The sequence below is a fragment of the Eurosta solidaginis genome, chromosome 1 (genome assembly GCF_040869045.1).
Source record: "Eurosta solidaginis isolate ZX-2024a chromosome 1, ASM4086904v1, whole genome shotgun sequence".
NCBI lineage: Eukaryota > Metazoa > Arthropoda > Insecta > Diptera > Tephritidae > Eurosta > Eurosta solidaginis.
Genome location: NC_090319.1, coordinates 21626396 through 21639645, shown reverse-complemented (window position 1 = coordinate 21639645; position 13250 = coordinate 21626396).

Below are 13250 nucleotides of genomic sequence, written 5' to 3'. Positions count from 1 at the left end.
TTTAGCTTAAGAAGGAAGTTAATTGTTTTGCTATCCAAATATGGCCATAAGTTCTTTGAGACCTCGCAATCATCCAGGTTGGTTCACAGCAAGTCCGTTACGTAGCTATCTGCCTTGTTTATGTCCATTTCGGAACCTTTTCTCGCCATATATCTGCAAACTCATTCATCTCCATATCGCTGTGTTTTGAGACCCAGCAAATAGTGACATTTAGGTGGCTTATTGACGCCATTGAGTCGCGACACCTCGACACCAGCTTTATCACGTTTAATTGTTGAATATTGATGCCTATAAGGCAGTCTGACTGTCAATATAGATCGCATCTTTGAATGTCTGAACATGCTATCCTGGAGCAGTCTGGCTGCTCTCTCTATGCTATGGACCTCCGTCTAGAAGACACTGCATAAGTCAGGGAGTCGGTACAATTAATTTACCTACAGATGTTTTGCTTATATTTCAGCGCCAATTCCTTTTTCCATTTTTCAGCCATCTATGTGAATTGTAATACCCCTATCACTGCGTAGGCCTTCCTACTGATGATCGCTATTCTTGTCTATTAGTATGACCGTCTCCAGTTCCTCCCGAAACTCCTTTTGCAGGTGTAGTATCCTGCCAGGGCTTTCTTTGGTCTCATTTCAAAATAATTTTTCCAGCTTTATTTGGAGTCGAGTATCATGCCAAGATATTTAGCTTTAGAGGAGAGATTTATTGAAGGGGAGTTGTTTCTTCCGTTTTACCCTGCCCATCGTGAAATGTGATCAGTCACTAAGTCATCAACGTATGTAACTATCCTCATTCCTTATTTACCAATATCAAAAGAAGAGCCTATAACACACAGCCCTTAGGTATGTCTCTGTCTGTACTAACCGAGCCAGCTCCTACAGTTGCGTTGATGATCCTACTCCTGAGCCTATAATCGATCTGTGCAACTATGGAGTCTTGGGTTTCATGTCGTGTAAGTGTTCTACAGATTGAACGTTGTTGAAGGCAGCCTCAATGTCGTGGAAGACTACCAAGGTATATACATTTAGTCTTACTTTAAACTTTCCTTTATATTGTCAGTGGCTCTGCTCAAATACTTTCCCACCCACGCTATTATGTATGCAGGTATGTACGTATTCCAAAGACTTCCCCTAAAACTATGCATGCCATTGATATCTCGCCGCATATCTTTGCGTAAGATTTGCGAGTTTTAATGTCTGAAAATCGTTCGATTTAGTCTATTGTATTTGTAGTCTTTTGATTCTGCCTCTTCCTACATATATTTACACTCCATACGCTTAGCATACTTCTTGTGACACCTTACGTTTTTTCTTTTTCTGTTCTTTTACTCTTTTACTTACGATTTTATCACTTGATTGTCGCATCTCTGACTTTACGTGCTAACATTCAGACAAGTCAAAAGATTTGCTGGCAGATATTATTCTTCGAAAGCGTTGACGAGTAAATGCGAAGATATAAAAGAAACTGAGATAACATTAATATTTTTAAAGCTGTCGGCAAGATTAATTAATATTAAATTTTATTGTCTTTTATAGGTAGCAATTATCAAACGAGACTGAATTCAAACGAAAATAAATGATTCAGTAAAAATAAAAATATTTAAGCTTTCGGCCGACGAATAGGTAGAGGGAGATAGAGAAATAAGCAAATTGTGAAGGTGAGATAGACAGAGGGAGAGGGAAAGGAGGAGTTGAAGAGGAATAGGACAAAAAAGAGAAAGGAAGAGAAAGAGAAAGAGGGAAGGACAGAGGAAGAGAGAGATGGAGAGTGAAAGCGAAAGGTCGAGGGATGGAGCGAGAGAGAGAGAGATGGAGAGGCATTCTTAGAACGTATGATTCTCTAAAATACTTAGTAGTGCACGTTGACTCTAAAAGAGCACTTCAAAACGGTGGGAGTGAAAATTACCAAAGTTAATGGAGCACTTATGCGAATAATGCCTAACATCAGCGCCAATATGGTACGGATCTAAACGGACCCATCAAAAGGACATATATGCAGCATTAAGAATTGCAGCTATAAGAATAGCAAGTGCTTATCGCACGATGTCCGACGACACGATCATGCTCCTAACCCGGAAAATCCCAGTGGACTTACTGGCATGCGAAATGCCCGATCTTTATAAAACTAATATGGAGCGGCCATCTGAAGACGCCAATAAAAGAGCAAAAACACAAAGAGTATCTAAGTGGCAAGAAGGGTCGGAGGCCTCGAGTAAAGGGCGCTGGACATTCACGTTAGTTTGGAACGTAGCTCAATGGAATGAGCGGAAGCACGGCGAACTGAACTACCATCTCAAGCAGATACTGAGTGGACATAGCGGTTTCAAAGAGTATTTATGGAAGCATAGAATAGAGGAAGATCCTCTTTCCCAAGGTGTACCACGGAGTTAGAAAACGCAGAACACGTAATTTCGACTGCCCCCATTTTCACGAGGAAAGACTCATCCTGCATAGAGTTTTTGGGGGGAACCTATCTCGAGTATCACAAATGTGCAACAGGAAGGAATTCTGGACTGCAGTGAGCAAAATGGCATTTATATTCATGACACTCTGATGGATGCTGAGAGGGACCGCAGAGAAATGCGCAGGCGAAGCAATGGCGATTAAATCGACACGCTGAGCAAATAGCGAGAACCTGGACGACAGTAGACTCTTAAAAAATGAGAAAAATGGAACGCCATCCTGAAGTAATGCGAAAGTGGTACAGGGGTGGGCGGCAGTACGAAAAGTGGGGCTGTTTTTTAGTCTACGGACACACGGTTGCTGACGAAAGACTTTAAACTTGGAATCACAGGAATCATGTAAACTATTTCTGCTCATCTCGGATAGGGTCTTTAGGAGCATAGTGGTTGCTGTGGTGGCAGAAGAGTTGTTAAACTCGAATGTTTTTTATTGGATGCCATAACCCTTGAAGTGGAAGAAATGTTGATGAGGCGTCCAACTCCACATCATTAATTGATATACATAAACGAAAGCGAGTACTTGAGTGTAACCTAAAACCAGGAAGAAGTAAAGAAAAGATACCGGAGGTGGTATCATATCCCAACTTTTGTTGAATTTTTACATTTCGAAGCTCTCTTCCTTACGTGAATTGGTAAACATTTTTTTCTACGCCGATAACTGCACGATGACGGACTTCCGTTAATTGATGACAATTTAAGATGTGGATAAATACTGCTACAAGATGAAGAAGAAGGTTGGATGCTGGGGAAACGTTTCGCTGACCCGTGTTAATTAGTGCATCTTGAGCTTAGGTCAACGACGGAAGTCATTTGCGTAAAACCAATCAATCATTGTAATTCTCAAATTAATCAATTATATTATCTCGCTCTATATCTGAAACAAAAGTGATTACAGTTTTAACTAATCAAAAGTAAATTAATTACTAATTATCCTCATACGCTATTCCACTCATTAACAACACCTGAAAATGTGTCTAAGAACTTCCCTAAATAGTTGATGAAAGTAATAAGCCGTTAATTTTATCACTTCATAAACTTGATAATAGGGCAGTCCATATCTTGCATCTCAGTAATGAAGGAACTAATTACATCCAATTATAATTATCTCCCACATAATCGACCCATAAGCAGCAGTTCCAGTTACATTAATCAATATTGGATTTTTTGTTAACATACCAAAGCTATTTCATGCATCCTGATTTTCATAAATATTTAATACAATTATCTTGTCTTTCATTCATTCAATGTTTGATCCAATTTTTTATTTGCGCAAAAGAAAGAAACGAAAACTTCTTCAAACTTTTTATTTCAGTTTGTTTCCGTTACTCTTCAATAGACACCAAGCCAGTTTTTTAAATTGATTAGTATATAAAAGTTTTAATCGGATATCTTTTAAAAAAATTATAAAGAGATTATTTATTGCAGAGTTCCATATTTGGCTTATTCGCAATCTCAACGTAGGCATTAAGAACTAATCTAGATATAAACAAGTAAGGAAGGCTAAGTTCGGGTGTAACCGAACATTACATACTCAGTTGAGAGCCATGGAGACAAAATAAGGGAAAACGACCATGTAGGCAAATGCACCTAGGGTATCCCTGGAATGTGGTTGTATGACATGTGTATCAAATGGAAGGTATTAAAGAGTATTTTATGAGGGAGTGGACCATAGTTCTATAGGTGGACGCCATTTAGGGATATAGCCATAAAGGTGGACCAGGGGTGACTCTAAAATTTGTTTGTACGATATGGGTATCAACTGAAAGGTGTTACTGAGCATTTTAAAATGGAGTGTGCCTTAGTTGTATATCTGAAAGCGTTTTCGAGATATCGTCATAAAGGTGGAACAGGGGTGACTCTAGAATGTGTTTGTATGATATGGGCTTCAAATGAAAGGTGTAAATGAGTATTTTAAAAGGGAATCGGCTTTACTTCTATAGGTGAACGCCTTTTCGATATATCGCCATAAAGGTGGAACAGGGGTGGAACAGGGGTGGGTGACTTTAGAATATGTTTGTACGATATGGGAATCAAATGAAAGGTTTTAATGAAAATTTTAAAAGCGAGTAGACCTTCGGTGTATAGGTGGACGCCTTTTCGAGATATCGCCATAAAGGTGGACCAAGGGTGACTCCAGAATGTTTGTACGATATGGGTATCAAACGAAAGGTGTTACTAAGCATTTTAAGAGGGAGTGGGCCTTAGGTCTATAGGTTGACGCCTTTTCAAGATATCGCCATTAAGGTGGGCCAGGGGTGACTCTAGAATGTGTTTGTACGATATGGGTATGAAATGAATGGTGTTAATGAGTATTTTAAAAGGGGGTGGGCCTTAGTTCTATATGTGGACGCCTTTTCCATATATCGCCATAAAGGTGGACCAGGGGTTTCTCTATAATGTGTTTGTGCGATATGGGTATCAAATTAAATGTATTAATGAGGGTTTCAAAAGCGAGTGGCCCTTAGATGTATATGTGAAGGCGTTTTTGCGATATCGATCAAAATGTGTACCAGGGTGATCCAGAAAATAATCTGTCGGGTACTGCTAATTTATATATATATATGCAATACCACGAAAAGTATTCCTGCCAAGATTCCAAGGGCTGTGGGTTTCGCCCTGCAGAAATTTTTCGTTTTCATCTACTTAATATGGTAGGTGTCACACACATTTTATAAAGTTTTTTCTAAAGTTATATTTTGCGTCAATAAACCAATCCAATTACCATGTTTCATCCCTTTTTTCGTATTTCGTATAGAATTATGGCATTTTTTTCATTTTTCGTAATTTTCGATATCGGAAAACTGGGCGTGGTTATAGTCGGATTTCTGCCATTCTTTATACCAAGATAAAGTGAGTTCAGGTAAGTACGTGGACTAAGTTTACTAAAGATATATCGGTTTTTGCTCAAGTTATCATGTTAACGGCCGAGCGGAAGGACAGACGGTGGACTGTGTTTAAAAACTGGTCGTGGCTTTAACCGATCTCCCCCATTTCCACAGAAAACAGATACCGTCATAGAATCTATGCCCCTACCAAATTTGAGAAGGATTAGTAAATTTTAGTTCGACTTATGGCATTAAAAGTATTCTAGACAAACTGAATGAAAATGGGCGGAGCCACGCCCATTTTGAAATTTTCTTTTATTTTTGCATTTTGTTGCACCACATCATTACTGGAGTTGAATGTTGACATAATTTACTTATATACAGTAAAGATATTATATTTTTTGTTAAAATTTGACTTTTAAAATTTTTTTTTAAAAAGGGGGCGTGTTCTTCATCCGCTTTTGCTCATTTTGATGTAGCACATATATAGTAATAGTAGTAACGTTCATGCCAAATCTCATTATGATATCTTCAACAACTGCCAAATTACAGCTTGCAAAACTATTAAATTACCTTCTTTTAAAAGGGGGCGGTGCCACGCCCATTGTCCAAAAACTTACTACTTTTCTATTCTGCGTCATAAGGTCAACCCACCTACCATGTTTCATCGCTTTATCCGCCTTTGACAATGAATTATCGCATTTTTTCGGTTTTTCGAAATTTTCGATATCGAAAAAGTGGGCGCGGTTATAGTCCGATATCGTTCATCGCTATTTAACGATCTGAGGTGAGTGCCCAGGAACCTACATAGCAAATTTCATCAAGATACTTCAAAATTTACTCAAGTTATCGTGTTAACGGACAGACGGACGGACACGGCTCAATCAAATTTTTTTTCGATACTAATGATTTTGATATAAGGAAGTCTATATCTATCTCGTTTCCTTTATACCTGTACAACCAACTGTTATCCAATCAAAGTAAATATACCCTGTGAGCTCTGCTCAACTGAGTACAAAAACATGACAAGTCCTTTTTCAATTTTTTACAGCGCATGTAGAAACGTAAGCATTTATCTTTGGTATATTTCACACAAATAAGGACCAGTCAAAAAATAAGTCCCCAGTCAGGAAACTTTGGAGGTTTTGATGGTCCAAGATGACCGGATACGACAAATATCACTATGCTAAAAATGGCGTCCCTTCGTCCGTCCGTCTGTAAACACGATAACTTGAGTAAATATCGAGGTATCTTGATGAAATTTGGTATGTAGGATCCTGGGATCTCAGATTGCTATTTAAAATGAATGAAATCGGACTACAACTACGCCCACTCTTTCGATATCGAAAATTTCGAAAAACAGAAAAAGTGCGATAATTCATTACCAAAGACGGATAAGGCGATGAAACTTGGTAGATGGATTGAAGTTATGACGCAGAATAGAAAATTAGAAAAATTTTGGACCGCCCATTTTTAAAAGAAGGTTACTTAAAAGTTTTGCAAGCTGTAATTTGCCAGTCGTTGAATATATTATGATGAAATTTGGTAGGCAGGTTACTCCTATTACTATATGTGTGCTAAATAAAAATAAGCGAAATGGGATGACGAAAAAAAAAATTTTTTTTTTAAGTCAAATTTTAACAAAAAATTTAATATCTTTACAGCATAAAAGTAAATTATGTCAACCTTCGACTCCAGTAATGATATGGTTCAACAAAATACAAAGATAAAAGAAAATTTCAAAATGGGTGTAACTCCGCCCTTTTTCATTTAATTCGTCTAGAATACTTTTAATGCCATAATTCGTACAAAAATTTACCAATCCTTGTGAAATTTGGTAGGAACATAGATTCTATGACCATAACTGTTTTCTGTGAAAAACTGGCGAAATAAGTTGAAGCCACGCCCAGTTTTTATACACAGTCGACCGTCTGTCCTTCCGCGCGGCCCTTAACACGATAACTTGAGCAATAATCGATATATCTTTACTAAAATGAGTTCACGTAGTTATCTGGACTCACTTTATCTTGGTATAAAATATGGCCGAAATCCGACTGTGACCACGCCCACTTTTCCGATATCGAAAATTACGAAAAATGAAAAAAATTACATAATTCTGTACCAAATATGAAAAAAGAGATGAAATATGGTAATTGGATTGGTTTATTGACGCAAAATATAACTTTAGAAAAAACTTTGTTAAATGGGTGTGGCACCTACCATATTAAGTAGAAGAAAATGACAAAGTTCTGTAGGGCGAAATCAAAAGCTCTTGGCAGGAATACTGTTCGTGGTATGACATATATAAATAAATTAGCGATACCCGACAGAAGATGTTCTGGGTCACCCTGGTCCACATTTTGGTCGATATCTCGAAAACGCCTTCACATGTACAACTAAGGGCTTCTCCCTTTTAAAACCCTCACTAATATTTTTAATTTGATACCCATATCGTACAAACACATTCTAAATCACCCCTGGTCCACCCTTATTATAATATCTCGAAAAGGCGTCCACCTATAGAACTAAGGCCCACTACGTTTTAAATAATCATTAACACCTTTCATTTGATACACATGTCATACAAACACATTCCAGGGTTTCCCTAGGTTCATTTTGCTAAATGGTGATTTTCCCTTATTTTGTCTCCAAAGCTCTCAGCAGAGTATGTAATGTTCGGTTACACCCGAACTTAGCCTTCCTTTTTTGTTGAGTATATTTTTGTTTCACCTGTACGAAAACACAGAAGCTTTGTTTGATTTATTTAATAATTACAATTAAAATTAAATTCCATTTGAATTGAACGCATGTAGCAGTATTTTTAAATGCATTCAAGAAAACAATGCGATACTTTAATTTTGAAAGCTACCAAGTCCGACTAGGTTTGTGTACGTGCCAGCGCCATTTCTGCTCGCTGAATGGTTGTAGCTATTTTTTTAGAAAACAAAATGATGAATAGATGTGCACTTACAAAAATTTATTTCGTCTCACTTGAACTTAAAAATTGAATATGGAATATACATACATATTAGTGAAAAGTTTGAAGTAAAAAGATAATTTAAAATTATCACTCATTTATCTAATAGAATATAATAAATAATAGCTGTGTTTTTTTAGCGGTTTTATTTATTTTGTAATCGAAAATTCAGTAACTTCCCTATAAGCTATAAGCTTGAAACTTGGAAAATAGTTCAGAACCCGATGACAATACAATAATAAGAAAAAAATTTCCGATAGGAGGCGCATGGATCGAAATGTAACAACAACTCGTATTTGTGCTGCGATAAGTCTCATATTTGGAACATATAATACATTCATGAATATAAAGCGGCATATGGAAAAAATCGCCGCAAGGTGGCGCAAGAATCGAGATATTAAAAAAAAACTTATTTTATGAATTTTAAAAGTTTTTACAGTGTAATTTTTAATACCTCTCTCGCCATTTTTTATTTTTGGATTTCAAAGTAGGTGTGGTCGCATTTCCATAAGAAGCTCGTGGCGATCCCTGTTCTAAGCGATGGAATAAAATTTGCCTTCTAGGTAGCAAATATTAGTTCAATAAGATATATAAGGTCGGTACACTACTGCGCTTTAATACATCTTTGCTACACGGCTAGTGTCTATATCTATAATTAAAGTATTGATTTTGGAAAAAAAATATTTCGAGACATTACTAAGAGTATTTTAATGCAACTCTCTTTAAAATAATTCTTATGTTTAGCTCTAAAAGCTCTTTTTTAAGTTGAACTTTTAGAGAATTATGTTTTGTAATTTTTTACACTACGCACGTCATTGCTACGAGCGAATGGAAATTCAACACAGCGGAAAGGTGTGTAATGGTGTGAGTAATAAATCAACTGCTCCTCGTTGATCCGGCTATTGAATGGGTTTGTCGTACTGCACCATACAATGAGCGTATTTTGTCTGCTAAAGTTGGTACGAGCTAAATAATAAAGGTAAAAACAAATATTTATGGTGAAAATTTTGTAACGCAGTTCATGGCGGAAATAATGGGTCAGTGTAATTCACCATTCTATTATGAAAGTGAGTTTTGTGAATATTTTAGTTTATTTTTCACATGCATAAATAAATAAATAAAAAATTGTGTTATATTTTTGCTTTTTTTTTTGTTTTTATTCTTTCTTGCTTGACAAATTGATTTAAACTACCTGAGTAGTTTTCTGAATTGAAGGGAAATAATAACACTCAAACCCCTGACATAGAAAATATTGGTTATAAATATTAAGCTCATAACCACCACATTTCAAAAAAAATTTTTTTTAATTTAAAAATTTTTTCTTTAGAGGTTATTTGCTCTTTCATGGAATGTCCCATACACGACAAATGAAAAATCCTGTACAATGATATATCTATACTAAAGTATATATACATACTTATTAATACTACTTAATCGAACTTAATTCGGGCTGAGGTAGTGAAGCATGAAAGCTTTGAAATAACAAACGAAGAAGAGGAAAACGGCAACAAAATATTTTATATAAAGCGCTGCAACAATTATGAAACTTACTCCACGGTCCGTGAGGACCTTACATAGACTGAATGAGTCCATAGTGTTACCAGAAGTTTTTTCCACGACCAAACCTTTCAAGAATACTTTCGAAAATAAGCGTTTTAAAATAAAACCAATCTCTAAGAAAACATTAGCAGCTTTTCAGCACCTATACCATTTGCTGCTTCTAGATCTAATAGCTGTGTCACCCCTTATAGCTGTAATTTTAGCCTGGCAAGCGCAGTGCATGAGCACAAACGATCCTAGGAACGTTTTCTGCCCCAATTCGTACTTCCTACATCTGCTATCACTGACTATGTCTAATTTAAAGTCAGGTGGCGCCAGATGACAGTGTACAGTCAGAATACTCGTCATGAGCATGCAATCCCCTATTTTCAATGCTGCTGGCTCATCTGAATTATCTCCCTATGGGAAATGTGAGCTGAAACGCGCATCAAGGGACCCATGATAATTACGTGACTATTTCTCATTCACTTTCTTTATTATTCCCTGAAATACATTTTCCCTTGCCATGACATTCCTCAACCACGCTCTTTCCTTGGAGCACTCGAAGTCTGCACACAAATGTTCCCATCAGGCCATCATTGCCCTGTGTATTTCGCTTTTGTTGAACATCACCAGATACCTTTCCACGACCTTTGCCAGGTTGAACATTTATTTTACTTGTTCTCTGAGAAGCCTCAGCTTCTTGCTTCACCATGGCGGCTTTGCTTTACCTCTGAATCATCATAGAGAGCAAGCTTTGTTGTGCGTAATGGTAAGCGTTTTTGATCGGTAGTCATTGTATTCTTTCAGTTCCTGCACATTGGTAACCTCTTTGGGTTGTCCGAGTTTTGTTTCTTAATGTTTCAGAAAGCTTAAGGGAGCAGTAAAAAATTAGAAACAGAAATTAAAATCTAAAAAGTAATCAGCCAGCATAAAAAAATTTCGTTTTGTGCAAAAAAAAGACCAAAAGGCATATAAGCACACATGTGAACTACGCATGGTTCATAGGAAAAAATATCACATTTGAAAATATAAACAAATTTAATTTTAAAAATGTATTTTTATCTTCCGTTAATGCAAATGTTCTTTATATTAATAACAAATTCCGCAATTGCAATTACAAAATTTATATTATTATGTAGATATGTGGAAATGCGCATTATAATAAAATAGCCTCAATCTTTGGCCACTGATTTGCAACAGTGAACTTTTAAATTTATTTTACAATATCATTACTTAACTAGATATTAATTGACAAATGTACTTCTTTAGAACCGTTTACTTCTTGAAATCAGGGACTTTTTTGAACCGATTTTTAAAAACCAGGTATTGTTTTGAATAGGGTAGTTTTTAAGTACAGGGTACATCTTTGAAACCGGATATTTAGTTGAACCGTGTACTTCTAAAGAATCGCATACTTATTAGAAAATAGTTCTTTTGTTAGAGACGAGTACCTGTTTAGAACTGGGTACTTCTTGGAACCGGGTATTTATTTGACTCGGGTACTTTTTAAGAACCATCGTTTTTCAGATCAGGGTACTTTCAGGAGCCATTCTTTGATTCTGCTAATATTTAAGAACCGGCTCCTTTAAGACCCCAGTTCTTTTTGAGCAGCGTATTTTTTTGAAAAAAGTTCAGCATCTCCTTGGACACTCCACCGCTTCTTTCTTATAAACAGTTCCGAAGTTCAGTCGGAGCTGCTGTCTCACACTTGACAAAGCATTCCGGTAAGGCAACATAGATATTTTAAATGACATGCAATATAGGATAGTGCAGTATCACAAATATTTGGGAACGAAGATCAAAGACATGGACCAAAATGTTTCGTTAATGGCTCTATTCTGATTCCTATTCTTTAATCAAAATATCTTTAATCTACATTTATCACTTGAAAACTAGCCACCTGAGCAGAATAGCATTGTAAGTCGTAAAGATGAGGGTGACAATGAAGGTGGGATTTCGGATAATGGGTTATCAGTTTAGCTTAGGGTCGTATGTGAAACTGTTTTTGAAAGTGGCGTGAGTATCAACACCAACGAACGACAGCCAGAGGAGATCGATGACGCGGAACCTTCTAATAGTACCTAATTCCGATGATTATTTGTCAAGTTTATTGTTTGGAGGGCTATGGAATGTGATTCCACCATGTATATGTATAATTTCCTAGCTAACTCGGCGTTTATAAAAGTGTTTTCAGTGTAACTTATAACTTTTTATAGACTCCTTTACAAAAGATTTTAACTGAAATTTGGCAGCACAAATAAATAAAGCACTCAGAGGAGGCGCCAGCAAAAAAATATTTGCCTATAGCTGATTTTTTGCTTGTAGCATGCGCTACAAATTAGCCCAAAACTCTTTGCGTATTTTTGGTCAACTGAACTGCAGTTATAAATTATCGAGCGCATAAATATAAAACTTTTTCTACACATATAGATACATCTTTATATAGAAAACATTTTCGACAATTTTCATACATGGATATATATAAATGTTGCCATATCTAAATCCTCATTTTGTTAAATAGTTGGGAAAAAATCTAAACAACACGACACCAGGACCACAATCCGACTGCTATGTTATAAATCTCTTCAAAGCCTGTGTGATGAATTCGTTACCGCACTTCTTCTATGATGGATACTGTTGTCTCGTGAGCGGATAGGTATAACAAGCTTTAAATCATCAGCGTACATTAGCGGCTTGCTGTACTTCAAAAAGTTGGGAGGTCATTAATGAATGCCAGAAACAACACTGGACAAAGTTGACTACCCTAAGGAACAACAGAAGTAATATCGACAGATTTAGACCGACAGTCATATATATTATTTCTAATTGTTGTTTTTATGTACGTATCCTTTTTTTGCTCTTATTTGGAATCCAAATCTATAAATAAAATTTTGGTTGTAAAGATGGATAATTAGCTAGCTTTGGGCACTATTAGTCGTAGTACTTTTGTTTAGCTATATTTATGAAAATAATTTGTTAAAAATAAACGATTGTGAGCACACAAAGAAATGTATCTGTAATATGGCACTATTGTGAATATTTGCACTGCATTACCGGCAAATGCTACCATAAGCCAGATGGCAGCGCAAGCTGTAAGTTTTAATTGAGTGTTAGAAAAGCTGGATTCTGTTGATATTTGATAAGACACTTTTATATTGGTTGCGCAAGATACGCACGGGTCCGTCTCGTTACTAAATATAACCGTTTGTTTTCTTTCTTTCAAATATGAAGATACCGAGGCGGGAAGGCTAAGCGATCGAGTTTGAACAGAAGTAGTGAATGAGAAACTTTATCAAAAGCTTCACAAAAATTTATATAATTGACATCGGTTTTGCTGCTGTTAGGCTTAAATACGCTCAGTACATGAGTTGCGAACTCCAGCAAGTGAGTCACGGTTGATTTACCCATGCAAAAACCATGTTGAGACAGATTTTTTTACAGA